The sequence below is a fragment of the Phyllostomus hastatus genome, unplaced genomic scaffold (assembly GCF_019186645.2).
Source record: "Phyllostomus hastatus isolate PE091 unplaced genomic scaffold, TTU_PhHast_1.1 phas_contig_17, whole genome shotgun sequence".
Classification (NCBI taxonomy): Eukaryota; Metazoa; Chordata; class Mammalia; order Chiroptera; family Phyllostomidae; genus Phyllostomus; species Phyllostomus hastatus.
In genome coordinates, this window is record NW_025333664.1 from 41,221,496 (window position 1) to 41,240,072 (window position 18,577).

Sequence of the window (18,577 nt, forward strand, 5' to 3'; positions counted from 1 at the left end):
ACTGAAAGATGACAAGAGCACAGCAAGTGGCCTTGTTCCCTTTATGACCCCTCCCCTCCATACAGCACCACAGTGCAGTGATGTGAGTTGCCCTGTCCTGGTGAATACCTAAGGCTCTGCCTCTTACTATGCAACAGGTGCACCAAGACAAAAAAATATGGCCTAAAGGAAAGAACAGATAAAAGTGCCAAAAATAGAACTAAGCAACGAAGAAATAGCCAACTTATCAGATGTATAGTTCAAAACACTGGTAATCAGGATGCCCACAGAAATCATTGAACATGGTAAAAAAAAAATAGAGGAAACAGTCAAGGCTATTCAAAGTGAAATAAAGAAAACTATATATGGAACCAACAGTGAAGGGAAGGAAACTGGGACTCAAATCAATGATTTGGAGCAGAAGGAAGAAAGAAACACTCAATCAGAATAGAAGGAAGAAACAAGAATTAAAAAAAAACATGAGGAGAATCTTACAAACCTCTGGAACAATGTTTACCACTCCAATATCCAAATCATGGGAGTGCCAGAAGAAGAAGAGCAAGAGCAAGAAATTGACTCTTAAACTTATCTGAAAACAATGAAGGAAAACTTCTCTAATATGACAAAATAAACTTCGAGAAAGTCCAGGAAACTCAGAGTTCCAAAAAAATTGGAAGGAGGAACACACCAAGACACACCATAGTTAAATTACCAAGATTAAAGATAAGGAATTTTAAAAGCAACTGGAGAAAAGGAGACGGATACCTACAAAGTAGTGCCCATAAGACTATCTGCTGATTTCTCCAAAGAAACCTTGCAGGCAAGAAGGGGTTGGAAAGAAGTATTCAAAGTCATGAAAGGCAACAACCTACATCCAAGATTACTCTATCCAGCAAAGCTGTCATTGAGAATGGAAGGGCAGGTGAAGTGCTTCCCAAATAAGGTCAAGTGAAAGGAGTTTATCATCGCCAAGCTCTTGCTATTTGAAATGTCAAAGGGTCTTATCTAAGAAAAAGAACATCTAAACTACGAACAGTAAAATGACCACAAACTCACAACTATCAACAACTGAACTTAAAGAACAAAAACAAACTAAGCAAACAACTAGAACAGGAATAGAATCACAGAAATGGAGGTCACATGGAGGGTTATCAGCAGGGAGCAGGAGAGGGGTGAATGGGGGGAAAGGTACAGGGGATAATAAGAATAATTGATAGGTACAAATAGACAGGAGGAGGTTAAGAATAGTACAGGAAATGGAGAAACCAAAAAACATATATACGACCCATGGACATGATGAGGGGGAGGGAATGCTAGTGGGAGGAGGGGTGCAGGGCAGAGGAGAATAAAGAGGAGAAAAAATGGGACAACTGCAATAGCATAATCAATAAAATATACTTAAAATGTTAAAATATCCTGGCTGGCGTTGCTTAGTGGATTGAGCTCGGGCTGCGAACCAAAGTGTCGCAGGTTCGATTCCCAGCCAGGGTACATGCCTGGGTTGCAGGCCATAACCCCCAGCAACTGCACATTGATGTTTCTCTCTCTCTCTCTATCTCCCTCCCTTCCCTGTCTAAAAATAAATAAAATCTTTAAAAATATTAAAATATATATATTTTGAAGATTTTATTTATTTATCTTTAGAGTGGGGAAGGGAGGGTGAAGGAGAGAAAGAGAAACTTCAATGTGTGGTTGCCTCTCATATGCCCCCTACTGGGCACCCAGCCCGCAACTCAGACATGTGCCCAGGACTGGGAATCAAACCAGTGATTCTTTAGTATGCAGGCCAGCACTCAGTCCACTGAGTCACACCAGCCAGGGCTGATCATCTTTCTTTAAGTGCAGAAGAATCCAGGTTTGTCTGGCCAAGTTGGAGAGACTTTATTTCCATTAGCAATCCTATCATCAGGGCACAGAAAATTAGAGGCAGCTTAATAAGGAAGCAGTTGATTCACTTAAGCTCTGATTTCTGATCATTCGAGAGCCTGTGAACCAGTCAAACCTCCACCTCTTGTGTCCCTGTCCTGACTCACTTGGTTTTGGAAATGCTATTTATTCACCAGAGGTTATTAGAAACTCTCTGTTCATTGAAAACATTTCCTGTGGTTTTTCTTTTCTTTTTTAGAAGAGCAAATACAGTGTTCTTCAAGTCCTCCCCCCATCAGAATATATTATTGAGGGGTTAAGGATTTTACCTAAAGGCATGCAAATATCTGGTAGTTATCCCTGAGAACTTCACAAGAACTTTCTTCTCTTTTCCTCTTCTCTCTTCTTCCCTCCCCTCACCCTTATTTTCCTTCCTTTATTTATTTAGTGGTGAGTGGTGATAAGGAGAATGTAAAATTAAGGCCCCCGCCCAAAAAAAGAGGCAAGAATAATTAACCTTTGAAGGACTTTCCAAATTCATTATATAGGTAGCAGCTAAATGAGGGTCCTAATTCTGAAAACCCTTGGAAGTGGCTTTCTAAACACATGTCAACAGTTTCCCGACTACCTGTAGTAACTAATGTGCTTGAAGTAGTTCATGCTAATGATAAATTGCTGGTTCTCATGAACCTTTTGTCTGTTATCTAGAGACATTTTCATGTTAGGTATTGATTTGCATATATAAAAATCTTATAACAGCCCACTAATTACCATGGAGCTCCAAAAGAGTGATAAGGAGATGCCTCATCAACTGTATTGTTAACCCTGTCAACAAACAAATATGTACCCATCTGATTTACCTGTTTAACTTATACTATAATTATACACAAGCAACAGACAAGTATTGCTACTGATTATCCAAATGAGGCTTGCAATGTTCAGTCACCTAGTTAGTTTTAGCTTCTGGGCTGTTAATTCACTTCACATTCAAAGTCAACATGAGTAACTTGTGTTTGATAAATTGGCTTATTGAGTTATTTCCTTAATCTTATTAGGAAATATAGTGAAGTAACACTTCAAATACATGAATTTTAGAATAAAATATAACCTACTGTGTCTACTGGAAGGAGACAGCAAATACTTAATTTAGAGAGATGGTCAGACCAGCAGGTGGCAGTGTGGACCAGAAAATAAAATTGTCTTCTTTACAGGGCTGACTTTGAGGTGATACATTTCAGGTTTACTTGTGAAGAGCTTTTGAATTGAAAAGCTTTTTCATCATCCATTAAAAAGGTCTTTAATAGGGGGTTCAAGAGCGTCACATTATATGCAAAGCTCTTAGGTCTGGAACCGACCAACCCACAGAGCAGCTTGGCAGTGACACACTTCTCAGAAGGCCTGAGGCTACCTGGGTTGCCTTCCCAAGTACCTTTACTACTTTGGACTTACAGAGCTCATTGGGCTGAACCATACCCAATGGTGGGTTCTAGTTTCTGCCCCTCTCACTCCCTTACTGACAACTTTGCTGTTCTTTGCTTCAACTTTAAAGATTTATGGCAACTTTATTTCAAACCAATGGGGGTAATATCTTCAATGTAAGGGCAGTATACCTTACTGTTTTTTAAACGTTTGTTTCTAATCTTGGTTCCCAGATGGTTTACATGAAAATAACACTATATTATTATTATTTTTTATTTCTATTTTATTTTATTTTTAAAAATATATTTTATTGATTATGCTGTTAGAGTTGTTCCATTTTCCCCCTTCACTCCCCTCCACCCTGCCCACCCCCTCCCATCCACATTCCCCCCAGTTCATGTCCATGTGTTATAAGTTCTTTAGCTTCTACATTTCCCATACTATTCTTGCCCTCCCCCTGTCTATTTTCTACCTATTGTCTATGCTACTTATTCTCTATCTTTTCCCCCTCTCTCCTCCTCCCACTTCCCTGTTGCTAACCCTCCATGTGATCTCCATTTCTGTGGTTCTGTTCCTGTTCTATTTGTTTGCTCAGTTTGCTTTTGTTTTAGGTATGGTAGTTACTAACTGAGTTTGATGTCTTTTTTTACTGTTCATATTTTTTATCTTCTTTTCTTTACAGAGTCTCTTTAACATTGCATATAATAAGGGCTTGGTGATGATGAACTCCTTTAACTTGGCCTTATCTGAGAAGCACTCTATCTGCCCTTCCATTGTAAATGAAAGCTTTTCTGGATAGAGCAATCTTGGATGTAGGTCCTTGCCTTTCATGACTTGGAATACTTCTTTCCAGCCCCTTCTTGCCTGCAAGATCTCTTTTGAGAAATCAGCTGACATTCTGATGGGAACTTCTGTGTAGTTAACTGTCCCCTTATCTCTTGCTGCTTCTAGAATTCTCTCATTTTTACCTTGGGTAATGTAATTATGATGTGCCTTGGCGTGTTCCTCCTTGGGCCCAACCTCTTTGGGACTCTCTGAGCTTCCTGGACTTCTTGGAAGTCTATTTCCCTTGCCATATTGCGGAAGTTCTCCTTTATTATTTGTTCAAATAACTTTTCCACTTGTTTTTCCTCTTCCCCTTCTGGTACCCCTATAATTAGGATGTTGGAGCATTTAAAGATGTCCTAAAGGTTCTTAAGCCTCTCCTCATTTTTTTGAATTCTTGTTTCTTCATTCTTTTCTGTTTGGTTGTTCCTTTCTTCCTTCTGGTCCCTTCCATTGATTTGAAACCCAGTTTTCTTTCTATCACTATTGGTTCCCTGTGCATTTTCCTTCATTTCTCTTATTGTAGCCTGCATTTGTTCATCTAATTTATGACCAAAGTCCACCAATTCTGTGAGCATCCTGATCACCAGTGCTTTGAACTGTGCATCTGATAGGTTGGCTATCTCTCGGTTGCTTAAAAAACGGGCTCTGGGGCTTTTAATTCTGTTTGAGCCATCTTTTTTATTTTATTTTATTTTTTTCTTTTGGTCTGGTCGCGCCTGTTGCATATGAGGGGCGGAGCCTTAGGTGTTCACCAGGGCGGGGCAATCCAGTATCTGGGTTGTGACGTTGTATGTGGGGGTGGGGTCCTAGGGGGAACAATGGGCCTGCTCCGCTCTCTCTAGGACTTCAGTCCCCTTTGCCGCTTCCCACAAGCAAATTGGGCCCTTCTGGTGCTGGGTCCCGGGTGGGTGGGCTTGTGTATTTTCTTCCACTCTGTGAGTTTCCCCAAGGAGCCTCCTGTGAGGCTGAGAGAATCTCCCAGCCTCAACTCCCACAGGTGTTTTCAATCGGTGCCTTTAGGCTTTGTTTCCTGGTGCTGGGTCCCTGGGTTGCTCGGTCTGTGTCACTGCCCATTTTTGCCTAGTTTATCTGCGCACAAATGTGTGACTCTGGACAGCCAGCTGCCTTGTGCCCCTCACTGGGCCTGCTCATTGCCTCCCACGTCCGGGGTCTGCCACTGGGCCCGTCACCTGCCCCTGCGCTTCTGGAGTCTGCCAACTGCTTTCTGTGCCCTGAGTGCCTGCGTCTGCCAGGAACCACTTTTTCCTGCTGGGACCCCAACCCCTCTCCGTAGGCCTCCGACTCCGCCCCTCCTTACCGGCCTGGATGAATGGTAGTCAGACTTCTGTTCAGTTCATTTCTCTTTGTTCTGGTTGCTTTTTGTTTGTAAATGCTTGTTGTCCTTAGTTTTGGTTGCACGAAGAGGCACAGTGTGACAACCTATGCCTCCATCTTGGCTGGAAGCACCATATTTTTTAAAATATTCACCTCTGACTCATTGTTCTTGATAAAATAGTTGACTTGAATGTAAGTAAAGTGTTAATGAGTCCTTTAGGAAAAATATCACAATGAATCCTATTTAAATAATCATTCTGGTAGTAAAAGAGCAAACAAAATAATGGAAATAAAAGTGGAAATATAAATTGAATGTATCACCATGACCACCAATGTAAAATATTGTTCCTTAGCTTTACTTCACTTTACTTTTTTTTTAACTGGGAATAATATGTGAGAATAAAATTTGCAAATGATTTCTTCTTTCCTTGTGCACATTTTCTGTTTCTTTCCCCATTAAACTACAGAAAAAGTAGTGACCCAGGATACTATAAATGTTACAGATTTTAGATTCAGTTGTTGAAATTTTTGTTTACTGTAGAGTACTCTGAAGGAGCTTTTCACCCATGGAGTATTTTTACCCCTGAAAAACAGTACCAACAGGATAAAGATTTATTTGTTTACTTCTTTAAATTGGCTCACATGATGCTGGAAGCTTGTAAAGTCCAAAATCTGCAGGGTAGGCTGTCAGGCTGGAGACTTAGGGAAGAATTGTAGTTTGCGTCCAAAGGCTGTCTGCTGGCACAGCTCCTTACTCAGGGATGGACAGTATTTTTGTATTAAGGCCTTCAATTGATTACGTGAAGCCCACTTACGTTATGGAGAATAATCTGCTTGACTCAGAGTCTACTGATTTAAATGTTAATCTCATTCAAAAAGCACCTTCACAGAAACATCCAGAATAATGTTTGACCAACTATCTAGATACCATGGCCCAACCAAGTTGACACATAAAATTAACCATCATAACCCTTTACTTTTCCTTGCGAAAGGATTTCCTGAATGCATGAATAGAGCTTAGATGGGTAGGCACTTTCTGTATTCTCTCACATTGGCAAGAACACAGCTAGGAGCACAGGGCACTGGGCTGAAGGTAAGGACCTGAGTGCTAGTCCTGTCTGTAATGACCATTCATGTGGCACTGGGGATGTATTAGGCCCCTCCAGTCATGGTTTATTCCTCTAGTGAAGTCTCCTGAGACCTGAAAGCCCTATACAGGGCTGTGACTCACTGAATGCCACAGGCATAGTACAGGAATGTCACAGAAATGTTAGTTGGGCTAGAAGACTCCAGCTGAGCTCTTGCAAGACTCAGGGAGGTGGAACAGAAGTTGAGGTAGAGTTCTTCATTTTTGGGATGAGAGCAGGAGCCAGAGTCTGAACTGAAACTTGGGATGTACTGTGGGTCAGGCCTCTGGTAAACTGCTTGCAAAAATGGCTGCAGTTATTCTCCTTTCTGCATCCAGGCCCTCCCATCAAAAGGTAGAGCCTCTTCTTTTCTTTCTTTTCTTTTCTTTCTTTCTTTCTTTCTTTCTTTCTTTCTTTCTTTCTTTCTTTCTTTCTTTCTTTCTTTCTTTTCCTTCCTTCCTTCCTTCCTTCCTTCCTTCCTTCCTTCCTTCCTTCCTTCCTTCCTTCCTTCCTTCCTTCCTTCTTTCCTTCCTTTCCTTCCTGTCTTTCTTCTTTCCTTTCTTTCACAATTTATTTAGTGTCATGATCAGACTATCACATTTAGCAATCAACAGTGTGGTGAAACAAACAAACAAACAAACAAACACTACATTAAAACTCTTAGTTGGAATGCTTTATACTTTTCACAGAACAGAAACTAAAATAACTTGTTATACAATTAGTTACAAATATACTCCTTGAGTTTTTTGCTTGTTCACATGAGCATTTTCTAAAATATGTTTTCTTTGTAGCAGCTAGGACCTGCAACCACTGTGTTAGGCTGAGTTCACAAATCTTTTGTAACCTGTAGTTTCCCTGTTACTTCTCTATCTCTCCTCTCCTGCTAAACTTTATTTCCTGGCAGTAATTAAAATCATCTGTCTTCCATAGCTGTTGCTGCTGCTAGAGCTGCCGTAGCCACCTTGGTTTTGTAGTTTGGCAAAGCATTGGCTTCTATCACCAGGGGGGCCAGAGTGCCTCCAAAGTTTCCTCCTTTCATGAGTCCAAAACTTGAAGATTGTTGTGTAATTGCCATACTCATTGCAGCTTCCACCACCTCCAAAATTGCTTCAATAATTACCAAATCCATTATAGCCATCCCCACTGCCATCATGTCCATCACCACCACGGCTGCCACCAAAGCACCTTAACCACTAAAGTTTTCTCCACGACCAAAGTTGTCATGGATAAAACACCTCCACACCACCTCTGATGTTTCCAGAACCACTTTGACCTCTTTGGCTGGATGAAGCACTAGCCATCTTTTGTTTATATAGGGCTTTCCTTACATCACAGGTATGGTCATTCATAGTGTGGTATTTCTGAACGACAATCTTATCAAGAGTCATGGTCATCAAATATTAACAAGAGGAAAGCTTCTCTTTTTGCTACTGCCTTCATCAGTTATGATGTCAATCACTTCACTTTTCCTGTACCATTCAAATAATCTCTTAGGTGACATTCTTTGGTGTCTTTTTTAATGCCACTGACAAAAATCTTTTTCATAGTGACATGGGCACCAAATCTTTGAAAATCTTTTCTTGAGATAGCCCTCTTTGGTTTCTTAACTCTCCCATCAACCTAGCATGGCCCTGCATGTATGGCTGCATCCACCTCCTCCACAGTGGCATATGTGACAAACCCAAAGTGTCTGGAGTGCTTGGTGTTTGGATCTCATCACCACACAGTCTGTGAGCATTTTGCATTGCTAAAAATGGCTCCTAAGACTCTCATCAGTTGTTTCAAAGCTCAACTCTCGGATAAAGAATTTCCGTAGCTGTTCTGGCTCTTTGGGAGACTCCAACTTAGATATGACAACTGCAGGAGGGGAGACTTCAACGATGCTTACTCAGCAGTGTCTACTGGTAGAAAATAAAGAATCTGTTTTCTCATCCCTTGAATCTGACTGGTCTTGTGACTTAATGTTATGCAATAGAATATGACAGAGCAATCATGTGCTGGCTCTGAACCTGGGTCTCAAGAGGTCTTGCATACCTCCCTTGTCCCACTTGGATTCCTTCCCAACCTCCACATCAACAAACCTATGGTAGCCTTTTGGAGGACAAGGGATGTGTGGCCCAGGTACCTCTATTGCTCTGGTCACCAGCCAGTCAGCCCTCAAATGCAGAGCCCCAACTGACGGCAGTTTAGTGCAGATAGATGCATGAGTGTGTCCAGCTGAGACCCTAAGCACCATTTAGTTAAGCCCAATTGGCAATCCACCTCAAACAATGCTAAATAAATGGTTATTTTTTAAGCCACTAAGTTAAGTGTGATTTGTTAAACAGGAGGAACATAAAGTGACTGACTCACAGTTCTGGTGAGAGATAGAATCTTGCTAATTGAAATAGCTTCAGTGGATGGATATAAACTCTATTTCATACCTGTAGCTATAGATAAACTTTAATTGGCACAATTATGTCCATAATCAAGTGAAAATGAATATATTTTCCTTATTCATAATTATATCTTTAACTTGCTGGGAAATCTCAGGATCAAAGGTTTTGCAACATCAGGCCACAATTCAGTTTCTGTGGTCTAGTGATTTTAAATCATTGCATTCTCTTGAGAAATGTACCCTTGCTTGAAAATTTCTAGTAGACAAGTCTTTGTTAACAAAACTTGTCAGAAACATGGTCTCAAGCTTCTTAAATAAATCTACTTCTCAACATACCCCCAGTCCAAAGTATTCAGCCCTGCCTTAAGTTCCAGGCCAAATCCTCTGGTAGGCAGGTATAGTAACCTGTCTTAATAACCTGAGTTCTGTTATAAGTAGCCCCCCATTTCCCCTTCAGACCCTGGCCCCCAAATTCTCTTCAAAACCAGTTAGACTCAGGAACAAGAATTCCTAAGTGATATATTCAGGCCACCTGTTGTCTGCAACACAATTCTTCTGTTCTTGCTGTCAGTCAAGCCTTGGGACTAGAACTAAACTCCTGCTTCATGTCCAAGTCCTGCTAGGGTTGGAGACCAGTCCTGTTTGCTTTGTATCTATCTGGAGTCCTGACACTGAACTCTACCTTCCAAGTGGCTTCTTTCTCTCTCTTCCCTGATTCTCAGTGATTAATGTTTGGGTATTAATACTTTATCACACTGAGGGTCTGTGACATACAAGGTGAAGAACAGCTCACTCATATCACTCTATAACACTCTAAGTTTTACCAGCCCAGGGCACTTTATTTCTTCCTCATAAATGATAAGTGGTTAGTGGGTGGGCACATAGCTGTGAATGAATGATACCAGTAGAATAACATGCTATTCTCAAATATTTTCACTGAAACAGTGTCTTGATACACAGAGCACTTAAGTTATTTGAGTTTTATGATGGTCCTATGAGGTACATGGGACAGTTATCAGTATTTCTGTCTTACAGGTGGAGAAACTAAAGTTTGAGATCATGTGACTTTAAGTGATGGATCTGGGAACTGAACTCGGCTCTCCCAATTACAAACCCAATCATCTTTGGGTGAGAGAAGAATGCACACCTCTGGCAGAGATTTCACAGTTCCTAACACTCATTTTTTTCACCCTTCAAACCCATCTGCAGGTTGGTAAGGTAGGAGAGCTGCCACATTAGTGTGCTGTGTCTTTGAATAGAACAAGTCTTACAAGAATGTATTGCTATAGAGGAAAACATATTACAACAAAAACAATGTCTGATGCTTCTGAAGATATAAGAAAAGACAAAACAGAGCCCCTCTGCCTGAGGAGTTTCTGCTGTAACCAGGAAGGGGAAATATGCACATTGAAATCAGCAAGTAATTAGTTAAAGACCATGTGGGCCTTTGCCCCAACCTGAGGTTGGTGTCCTATCCTGGGGGTTGGGGGAAAAGGGGTAGGCTTTCCCAGGATGTTTTCTGGTAGAACTGGGGTTTCAGAAGCCTTTGAAAATGTGAGTGTTACAGCTTATACTTCATGAACATTTTACACATTAAGGAAATGATTGGGAAAAACAAAAAACAAATCTCATTTCTATATAATGGCAGACAGAAATGTGCCCCCTTCCTCTGAAATTTTCTGTTTTTGCTTCTGGGTGCTTTTACCTTGATTAAATGGAGCATTTGTTGTGCATTTAAATAACTGTTTAGACATAGTATTTCTTGAGTTTCCCCTTCTTCTATCAGAAGAAGAAATTTATCAATATTTGTATCATTTTATGAAGGTTTCCAAGCCACGTGGAAGTTGGGAGCAATGTCTGGAGTATGAGGACCTGGCCTTTGGCTTCAAAGCCACACACAAGCACATCTGTAGTGAGTTTGGACTAGTCTGAGTAGAGAGAACATGTGTCCCCTGAGCATGCCTGTCCTCGGCCTGGGCATGCCCAGCACCGGCTCAGTCCTTGGCTGTCACTTCATTATTATAGCCCCATGCCTCACAAGATTTGACAGGAAAGTATTAAAATCAAACTCCATCACTGTAAATTTTGAAATTTAGCAAGGTTTTAGCCTTCTAATTTTGGACATTTCTCAAAGATGTTATGACACCAAGAGTAACTAACATTCCAAAACTGCAAAAATGTTCTTGTGCTCTCTGGCCTTGTGACAGGGTATGGGAGGCTTTTGCCCAGATTCAGAGTGGCCTATTTGAAGGTGCCCCGGAAATCCTCTTTTCCCTGGAGAGGCCAGATTGTTACAGAACAGAACAAGGGGGGCCTGGAACGATATACAATTATTGAAAGAAGGCCCCGGGTCCGTTATGTCCACCGCCAGAGGAAAGACGTCTCTCAATGCCAGAGATTCGTGAAAAGGAAAGGAAATGTTTATTTAATGCTATACAGACTTAAAGTAGTGACCTAATGTCTTCATCAAAATCCCAAAGTCCCTTAAAACACCCACAAACAGACACAGTCCTTCCTTCCTTCCCCCCTTTGCCCAGTCCAGAGTACCGTATCTCAGGAAAGGAAATAGAAGTCCATGGCTCAGGCAGTCCTCTGGTTCTTCCCAGTTAGTCCTCCATCTCGACTGGGAGACCTCCCTGGGTTCCCGGCACCCTCAGCTGAGTCACCGGGATCTCTGCTAAAACCAGGTGGTGGTTCCCCTTCTAAAGCTGTGGGGGGTCCCCGCTCTGTCCAGGCCTCGTGGTTCTCCCTCTCAGGGCCACGGGAGTCTCCACTCTGTCAAGGCCGCGTGGTTCTCTCTCCTAAAGCAGCACGGTTCTCCCTCAATGGCTGAGGTCCTCCCTATTCTGCTAAAGCCGCATGGTTCTCTCTCCCTGGGATGCGGGAGTCTCCACTCTGCTAAAGATGCATAGTTCTCCCTCCTCAAGCAGCACGGTTCTCTCTCCTAATGGCCACCAAGTCTGGGTTTTAAATCCCCATGGCCAATCTTCCTCTGCAGCCTCATTTCCAACTCCTCCCACACTCGGCTTCACTTGCCAGAATTCATATCCTTCCAGCTTTACTGGGCTGCCATCATGAGTCTGTGTAGGTGTGGCCCCATGTCCTGGAGCCAATCTTCTCTGAGCTCCCACACAGGTGCTGTAGCTTGGGGGATCTGCCCCCAGTCATGTCTTGGTGGGGAAGTTACTTCCATTCCCCTGGCTCAGAGATGATCACAGCTATTTAACATATCCATGCAACCAGCCGAAGGCTATAGATATGTTAAATGACCACACCAGAGGGTAGCTGCAAGGCTGTTGCTATGCAAAACAGATCTCAATGGCCCTGCTCCATTTGTCCCTTCCCCCAACCCACACCCTGGGTGGGGGGATGGAGACATCTTAAAATCTCCTGGACACCCTAAGTTCTGGACCTCATTTCAAATGCCCATTTGGGGTCCCCCCTCTTGGCTGCACCCTGTAACAAGATCAGTAGCCTGCAGGACAGGCCTCATCAGCTCAAACTTTCTTCCTGCTTCAAACCTACCCCACATCTTCTTTTACCCCCAAAGGTCTTTTACAGGGAGTGGCAGGCCTGCCAGGTGATGGATACTCACTAAACGGCAGATATTATTACAGTCATTAATACTTTTCCCTGACAACCTGTCCACACTCCTTCTCAACTTCCTGCCTTGGCAGCCAGCATCAGAACCTTCCTTGGGTGGCCACTCCTGAGATGGGAAAGTGCTTCCCTCTTTAGAATGGGATCCTTGATAGTCCTCGAGTGAGCCTCTAAGAGGCCAAGGGAGAGGAAGTAGAGACTCATAATTGTTTATTTTGTAGAGAGGTTTCAAAAACTTTATTGTGCTCCCCAAAAAGCCCCCTCAAAGAACATTTCTGTGTACTGTTTTCTAATTTGATTTTAAGTTGTGTTTGTAATAGTGTTCGTTTATGTTTTTGTTCATTTGTTTTCATAACTGGACTTGCTCATTTGTTGTGCTGGAAAGAATGACTGTCCTGCCCAAAACACCCCAGCAAAATAGTTCTACAACCTGGGAGTAGGCTGCAATGCAGAGATACATAAACACAGAAGGCATCCAGACAGTGTCATGTGTCTTATAAATAAAAATGAAGAAAGCATGTACTAGACAGTGTAATTCTAAAGGGTTCTGAGAGCTTCCATCATGGTCTGAAGTTCCTTCTTGTCCCCAAATAGCCATCATGTAATCATGTTTGTATTTCTTCCCTTAAGCATAAAGTGCCACCCATCGCAAACAATAGAATCAGCATTTCAGGAGGACATGGCCTATTTGCTGCCTGGAGGTGGTTTCCTTAGACCAGAGTGACAGCAGCACTACATCTCCCAACAATTAAGACAAAGAGCAGGTGCTCTTCACCTGGGCCCCATGGAATCCAAGGTTGGGCATCATGGGAGCCTGCAACATGCTCTGTGCATGTATCCAAGGCACAATCTCTAGGGAGAGCACTGGAAACTTTATGAGTTCATTGATATGAATTGGTGACAGATAAAAAGGGACTATGGCTACAGAAGAAGGGGGAGAAAAATAAATCCCTTTCATATATGCAGAAAACTTTCTGCCCAGACTTGGTGTATTTTTTATGTTAGTTTAAAAGATAAACTTACTGTATTTCAGATTATAAAATGCACCTTTTTAACCACACTTTTTGCATCAAAACTTTTTTTCTTCCTTTAAAACCTAGGTCTATCTTATGGTGTGGACCTGAGACACAGCTAGGTTTTAGAGGAGGAAAATAGGGGGAAAATTTCTGAAGCAAAAAATGTGGTAAGAAAGTGTGTCTATAGTTTGAAAAATACAGTATATACCCTCTAATCATGCTGGTAGCTTGAATAGCAGGTGGGCACTCCCAGAAACAAGGAGGGTGCTTTCTGGGTAGCTTCTCTAATGAGCGGTTGAGGTGTGGGATCTTCCATTTAATGATTTGATGTCTTTGGAACTTTCTCAGGTGATTTCTTGCCCTGTAAAGCTGAGAAGCTTTGGGACTTTTCTCAGATGTCATCCTGCCCTATAAAACTGAGGAGATAGCAGAAAATGTCCCCATTCATGTCCCCATTAAAGAAAGCCAAGAAGAAAGAGGCACACAGTTTAGTCATGGTGCGTGGGTTCTGAACAGGTGGCCATTCCAGGCACAGAGCATGTTGATTAGCTCTATTTAGGGAACATGGACGTGAATTCTGCTCCATATCCAGGGGGAGGTGATGATGCAGTTCTGCTTTGCTTGTTTGCCCACAGGCACTGCCAGGCAGGACCAGGGAGTGTAAACATCCAAACTGTTGTGGACCCTGACTTGTGGGGTCCATGGCTTTGTAGCTGAGACAAAAGAAATTCACAGGGACTACTGAATCCTGTATAGAAAAAAGGGTGGGCGGTTTCACTCTCAAGAGGAGCCAAAAGCCTCTGCCCTTGCTTTGATGAGCTTTTATTGTTTTTCTGGGCACATTACAAGAAGGTCCTCATTAACTATGCACAGGTTCACTTTAGGTGGTTACCTTTTACAGAAAACAAAGGAGAGCATGCCGGTAATCACATCACAAAAGAGAGATATTTGCAAATGAAAAGACAAAAGTGGTTGAACAGGTTACATTCATCCTTGGAAGGTTTAGCATGAATTTTAGGAAGTTAGTTTGCAGGAAATGTTTCCTGCTTCAATTCAGGGTGAGGAAATTTTAGCGAAAGCAAATCTCATTGCAGTCTAGGTACAATGCAGACCTGATTCCCCATGGGAGAACCTATCCATGAGCATGGGTCCTGTGCATCTCTGCATGGGAACGGGACCCATGCCATGCAGAATGGTCTCTGATGCCAAAAAGTTTTCAGTGCATTAGTCTTTCTGATCATTCTAAAAATGTAACAGGGTGCAGCCAAGAGGGGGGGGCCCAAATAGGGATTTTGAATGGGGCCTAGAACTCAAGGTGTCCAGGAAATATTAGGATGTCTTCATCCCTTCCCCCACACAGGTGTGGGTTAGGGGAAGGGACACATGGAGCAGGGCCATTGAGACCTGTTTTGTGTAGCAAGAGCTTTGCAGCTAACCTCTGGTGTGGTCATTTAAGATATATATAACCTTTAACTGGTTACATAGGTATGTTAAGTAGTTGTGGCCATGCTCTGAGCCAGGGGGATGGAAGTGACTTCCCCACCAAGACATAACTGGGGGGCAGGTCCCCCCGAGTTACAGCACCTGTGTGGAAGCTTGGAGAAGATTGTCTCCATGACATGGGGCCATGCCTGCCCAGACTCACGATGGCAACCCAGTAAAGCTGGAAAGATATGAGAGTGCTGGCAAGTGTAGCCAATTGTGGGAGGAGTTGGAAACAGGGCTGCAGAGGAAGATTGGCGGGGATTTAAACCCAGATGCAGCAGCCATTGGAGGAAGAATCACATAGTTTTGGCAGAGTGGGGACTCCCACAGCCATTGTGCAAAGAGGACCACGCAGCTGTGGCAGAGCAGAGAGAGGACCACTTGGCTGTGGCACTGCAGAGAGGACCACAGCCAGTGCAGGGGGAGAGAACCATTCGGTCTTTAGTAGGGTGGGGACTCCCATGGCCATTGTGCAGAGAGAACCATGTGGCTTTGCCAGAATGGAGACTCCTGAAGCCCTATTGTAACAGGATGCAGCCAAGAGGGGCGACCCCAAATAGGGATTTGGAACGGGGTCCAGAACTCAAGGTGTCCAGGAAATATTAGGATGTACTCACTCCCCCTGCTCACAGGTGTGGGTTGGGGGAAGGGACACATGGAGCAGGGCCATTGAGAGCTGTTTTGCATAGCAACAGCTTTGCAGCTAACCTCTGGTGTGGTCGTTTAACATATCTATAAACTTTAACTGGTTTCATAGATATGTTAAATAGCTGTGGCCACACTCTGAGCCAGGGAGATGGAAGTAACTTCCCCACCAAGACATAACTGGGGGGCAGGTCCCCCTGAGGTACAGCTTCTGTGTGGGAGCTTGGAGAAGATTGTCTCCATGACATGGGGCCACGCCTGCCCAGATTCACCATGGCAGCCCAGTAAAGCTGGAAGGATATGAGAGTGGTGGCTGATTGTGGCTGATTGTGGGAGGAGTTGGAAACGGGGCTGCAGAGGAAGACTGGTGCGGGGATTTAAACTGAGCTGCAGCAGCCACTGTGGGGAGAACCATGTGGCTTTGCCAGAGTGGAGACCCCTGCAGCCATTGCACTGAGAGGACCACGTGGCTGTGGACATGTAAAAGAACCACGTGGTTTCACCAGAGTAGGGACTCCCACGGCCATTGTGCAGAGAGAATCATGGGGCTTTGCCAGAGTGGGGACCCCTGCAGCATTTGTAAGGGGAACCACCACCCGGTTATAGCAGAGATCCCGGTGATACAGCTGATGGTGCTGGGAACTGAGGGAGGCCTACCAGCTGAGATAGGTTTCTGGGAAGAACTGGGGGCTGCCTAAATCACAGACTTCTATTTATTTTCCTGAGATACTGTACCCCAGACTGATCAAAGGGGGAAAGAAGGACTGTGTGTGTTTATGGATGTTTAAAGGGACTTTGGGGTTTTGATGAAGACATTAGGTCACTACTTTAAGTATGTATAGCATTAAATGAACATTTCCTTTCCTTTTCATGAATCTCTGGCATTGAGAGACATCTTTCCTCTGACAGCAGACATAACAAACCTGGAAGGTTCCTTTCGGCAATGGTATATTGTCCCAGGCCCCCCCTTGTTGTTCTGTAACGAAAATATTAAAGCATTTCACTCAGAATGTACATTTATAATAATTTAAATGTAAATTACCTTGTTAGTTTGAGCCCCCTGCTCTTTCAGGGATGATGTTCTTTGATACAAGGCAGATGTATTCAGTGGCCTCCCAGCCTTTAGTGGAGGAATTGATACACGGTACTGCCGGGGGGGGGGGGCAAAAAGGGATTTGATTTGGAATGGGTTCCAGAACTCAAAGTGTCTAGAAAATATATGAGAAAGACATAGAAGATGCCCTCACCCCTTCCCCCTCAGGTGTGAATTGGGGGAAGGGACACATGGAGGAGGGCCATTGAGACCGGTTTTGTACAGCAACAGCTTTGCAGCTAACCTATAGCATGGTCATTTAACATATCTATAACCTTTAACAGATTTCATAGATATGTTAAATAGCTGTGGCCATGCTTTGAGCTAGGGAGAAGGGAGTGACTTCTACCCAAGATGTAACTGGGGGGCAGGTCCCCTGAGTTACAGTGGCTGTGTGAGAGCTTGGAGAAGATTGGCTCCATGACATGGGGCCATTCCTGCACAGACTCACCATGGCAGTCCAGTAAAGCTGGAAGGATATGGGAGTGCTGGCAAGTGTAGCTGATTGTGAGAGGAGTTGGAAATGGGGCTGCAGAGGAAGATTGGTGCGGGGATTTAAACCTAGACTTGGCAGCCATTGAAGAGAGGACCACAATCAGTGCAGAGAGGACCACACCACAAGCTGTGGCCATGTAAGAGGGAGCCATGTGCTTCTGGCAGAGTGGGGACTCCTGCAGCCATGTGAGGGGGAACCACGCGGTTTCACCAGAGTGGGGACCCCCGCAACTTTAGTAGGGGGAACCACCATGCGGCTTTAGCAGAGAATTGCCACTCAGCTTTGGCAGAATGGTGACCTGCCCCTCCCCGCAGCTTTGCAAATGGAACCACGCAGCTTTGCCAGAGTGGGGATCCACAGCTTGGGTAGAGGGAGGACTACAGCCAGTGCAGAGAGGACCATGTGGCTGTGGCCATGTGAGAGAGAGAGACATGTGGTTTTTCCAGAGTGCAGACCCCCTTAGCTTTGGTAGAAGAGAACCACATAGCTTTGGGGTGCTCCTTTTGACAGCGTGGCTTGGGAAGTAGGAGAGACTTTACCTGGAAGAAGGGTGAAAGAACTCTTGCCAGTAGGCCATGAGAAGGTGTCACATGGCTTTGGATTAATTGGAGATCCTTCCTGGATGGCAACACAGCTGATGGTGTCAGGAGCCTGGATCCTGAATGTTTGCTTCTTTTCTGGAGTTATGGTACCCTGAATTAGGGCAGGGGGAGAATGAAGCACTGTGGGCATCTGTGGGTATCCTAAAAAACTTTGATATTTTAATGAAGACATTAGGTCACTACTTTAAGTCTGTATAGCATTAAATAAACATTTCCTTTCCTTTTCACAAATCTCTGGCATTGAGAGATGTCTTTCCTATAAGGGGGTGGACATAAAAAACCTGGGGGGTCCTTTTGGTAATGTATATCATGCCCCCCTTGGCTCTATGTGTAAGGGTGTTTTCTGTAACAGTTTTTGGCATCCCTGGGTGGGCCAATAATTGCATACCACCCCCCCTCATCTGTTCTGTAACAGAATCACATGGGGTGGAAAAGCCCCCATAGTAAGTGGTGGTGCCTCTCCCTTTCTCCTTTCCTACCTCCCTCCTGCAGTTCTTTCCTCTCCTCCATGTTCCTGATGTCTAGATCTGTGGATATTTACCTGGCTTTCCCCCTTCTCTCCAAATAAGCCACTTCCTTTCTGAAGGAAATTACTCCAACATCATTTGTCCCTTGATAGGGGCATGAACTTGTCATTTTCATGGTAAAAGCCAATGTGTGGATTAAAAGGAGTTATGTAGAAACTTCATACAATCTCCTCCAGAAAACA

The 18,577-nt window shown here is 43.7% G+C and overlaps 1 pseudogene; it reads right to left on the reverse strand.

Annotated features, from left to right (window-relative positions):
- Positions 1–7,444: 7,444 nt before the first annotated feature.
- On the reverse strand, positions 7,445–18,378 carry LOC123814697 (annotated as a pseudogene).
- Between the last annotated feature and the right edge of the window lie 199 nt (positions 18,379–18,577).